We start from the raw sequence: 3,755 nt of genomic DNA on the forward strand, positions 1-3,755 counted from the left end.
TGTAAGAAAGGAATAATGATAATATTGACCTCACAGGATTATTTAGTGTTAAGAAGTTCATACTTGAAATGTACTTAAAATAGCAACTGTCATATAAGTGTCATAATAGTTACTACATATTATTTTTTTATAATATCCCAAGGTGATCTTTCAAGAAATCTTAATTATTTGGGTTCTTTTTAAATTTTTAAATTAAATTCCAGTTAGTAAACATACAGTGTAATATTAGTGTAATATAGTGATTCAACACTTCCATAAATCTCTCTGCTCATCACAAGTTCACTCCTTAATCCCCATCACCTATAAAAACAATGGTTAGCAATTCTTAACTGTATGCATGTTGTCAGGCCCAGGGGTCTCTTCCATCCTTTTAAAGGGGAGTGCTAACCTTTCTCTGTTTCCACATAACATAAAATCTTACTTGAACACTAGATGCATCATTTTATTTCATAGCGAGTTCTAATGGTTCGAATACCTAAAACAACAAAGTAAACAAGCATATACTCTTCAGAGCCAAGGTCACTTACCATAAAGCAGACTCAAGAAATAATACTTACTTTACATATTCACTAGCTAGCTGACCTAAAAAAGATAATTTTAAAGGTTTTGACAAAGGAAATGACAAAGTTAAAACCATGGCAGTGGAATGTCTGTGAAGACTTTTGTTTCATTTTCTGCTAAATGAAAATAACTTTCAAAAAGTTAAGTGGAATGCTTTTCTTTGTTTCCTGTCACACATTCTAAATGGCCTTTAAAAGTCAGTAGCTGTTACTCAAGAATAATGAGGTATATTATTCTCTCAATGCACATGTAAATCTCCAATTAACACTAATGGGATTTGTGGCAATGAAACAAAAGGGAAACCTACATCAGTGTCTCAAAATAATCTTTATTTTTGATATCTACCTTTTTACCATGGAAGTGCAGTCAAGCATATATAAACAAATTAGTATTAAGCATCAGTTTGACACTTCCATTCAGTTGACATTCTGAAATACTGTCTGTAAATAGTGATGTGTTTTAAAGCAGAGATGTGGCTTTAGATTTTAGTTAACGATTTATATGTCCCTCCCTCTTCTGCCATTAATACTAAAATTATTTTTTTAAAAAAGCATGTACATTCCTAATAGTACTTGAGAAATAGAAAAAAAATGAATTTTTAAAATATGTGTTGCAAAACATCTGTAAGAAGAGTATTTCAGAAGATTATCCTTTTCATGCATGTACACATCTAGAATCTTAATATCTCTTTAAGACACAATCATCTATCCTTCTTTAGTAAATATTTCTTAGATTTCTATAATTTTAGTCTTAAACATATAGTGAAATCTTCCTAGAAGACAACTTTTAAGTGGAAAAGTGAAATACCATCAAGATACTACTGAATTGAAATAGCATCTTAAAGAATATATATTTTAGGGTATTGTGAAACCACCAGAAAAAAGTTATGAGAGCACAACTGAAATAATTATTTTTAACTAGTCTGATTATAGAATGATCTACAGGGACTCTAGCCACAGATCTTTGGTAAAATTTGAATCTTTAAGCAATTCTACAGACATTAGACTACACAGTGAAAGTGTAAATCCCCATGTAGAAAGAACAAATAAGCCCAATAGAATTGAATAAAAAAATAATAAACTGTAATATAATATTCAGAAAGTACATGTTGATATAGCCAAAACTGATTAATTTGCTATGCCATCATTTATGTCTGAATGCCCAAATAAACTCATCTAGAAAAACTATTTAAAGCAAATATAGCAAGTAAAAAGTTTACCAAAACATAGGAAAAATATGTTTCCTGACTAATAAAACAGAACATTCTCCTCTAAAAATCTTGGCTAATAAAGTAAAATGGCCTTCAAACTGAGCTATTTATCTAACACCTACTCATCCAGAATGTAATCATGTCTAAACAAGGGCTATAAATTCTTTTCTAGGAAAAGAGAAGTTGACATTTTAAGAAGCTAACCTATTAAAACAACAGGTATGTTTTGTTTTACATGCCCATTCATCTAAGAAAAATTTATTTACTTCTTAGAGATTAGGCTTGGAGGAGTACCCAAACCACAGCAGGCACGTGATAAATATTTTCTGAACAAATACATTAATTAACTAAATTTTCAGAAATCCTATTTGCAACATCAGAAATGTATTTAAGTCTCTCCTGTACTATGACTCTCAATGTCAAGCATTAAAGTTAAGACATACTGGTTGATTTTATAAAGTTAAAAGTGTGATTGGATATATTGGGGTGCCCGGGTAGCTCAGCTGGTTAAGTATCCAACTCTTGATTTCAACTCAGGTCATGATCTCAGGGTCCTGAGATGGAGCCCTGCACCAGGCTCCAGGCTGACCGAGGATCCTGCTTTAAGATTCTCTCTCTCCCTCAGCCCCTCCCTCTCTCTCTCACAATAATGATGATAATAATAATAATAATAATAAAGGTGTGATTGGATATAAAGGAAAAAACAAATTACTATGATTTAATATAATAAGCATGATGCATAATATGGTAAATGACATTTGAACAGATTAATGTCATTCCATAATAGAACATGCATACAGAAAGTCTATCACTGAATAAAATATTAAGATTTACTTTAAAACACGTTTTACTTGATTACCTTGTTAATTCATCTTTATATAATAATAATCAGATTGTATCAATGAATATTTTTAGGAAATCTGATAACACAAAGAATACTAAAAATGGTTAATCACATCTTTGTATTCTTTTTGATTAATGAAAAGTAAAAAATATAACCTACAGTTTCAAAAGTTATACAAACTTTTGAAAGTTGTATAATCATTAGGTTGTTCAACCTAATGATAATCTTATCATGAAATTAGCAATTGGCACTCATTTCGTTGATGATACTGCCAGTTTTATCAGGTGGAATGTTGGTTAGTCACAGTACAGTGGAGTATAAGATTATTTCTGCTTTTTGTGTGATCATATCCATGATAACTGGGATTTTATTTACATGTGACTGGTAGACAGAATTGTTTCACATTGACTTATCACCATATGGATTGTTACCTTCTTGTCTTCTAACATACTAATCCTGACTGATAACATGTTATCTTTTTTTTTTTTTTTTTTTTTTTCCAGAGCAACAATTTTAATAGATGTGTCATATCCACTGGGGAGATATAGTCTAATTTATTGATCCAGTACCTTAGTTGAATCTTTAGATTGTTTCCAACTTTTCGCCATATGAATAACACTGCAATCAATACCTTTTTATACCTTACATCAACTTTAGGTTACATTTTTTGTTAAATTTTTGGAAATTAAATTGCTGGGCTAAAGGATATTCACTTAAACATTTCTTTATTGTTAAGAATGACATATAGAAAAGTATACAAAATTTACATGGACAACTTAGCTAGGTGGACATCATAAACATTGATGTAATCATCAGCCAGCTTATAAAACAACAGTACCAGCCCCCAGAAGCCTTCCTCTCGTGTCCCCCCTCAATCATCAACTTGCCTACTCCCCAAAGATAACTGCCATCTAGACATTCAATGTTGTATTTTAGATTTGCATGTTTTAGAATTTTATATAAATGGATCCGTAGGGGGCGCCTGGATGGCTCAGTTAAAGCCTCTGCCTTCCGCTCAGGTCATGATTCCAGGGTCCTGGGATCGAGTCCCACATTGGGCTCTCTGCTCAGTGGGGAGCCTGCTTCTTCCTCTCTCTCTCTCTGCCTACTTGTGATCTCTGTCAAATAAATAAATAAAAT

The 3,755-nt window shown here is 31.8% G+C and overlaps 1 pseudogene; it reads right to left on the reverse strand.

The window, feature by feature from the left end:
- Positions 1-303: 303 nt before the first annotated feature.
- Positions 304-411, reverse strand: LOC123392255 (annotated as a pseudogene).
- Positions 412-3,755: the final 3,344 nt, after the last annotated feature.

This window comes from Mustela putorius, unplaced genomic scaffold (genome assembly GCF_011764305.1).
Source record: "Mustela putorius furo isolate JIRA1106 unplaced genomic scaffold, ASM1176430v1.1 tig00000480_pilon_pilon_pilon, whole genome shotgun sequence".
In the NCBI taxonomy this organism is placed as follows: Eukaryota; Metazoa; Chordata; class Mammalia; order Carnivora; family Mustelidae; genus Mustela; species Mustela putorius.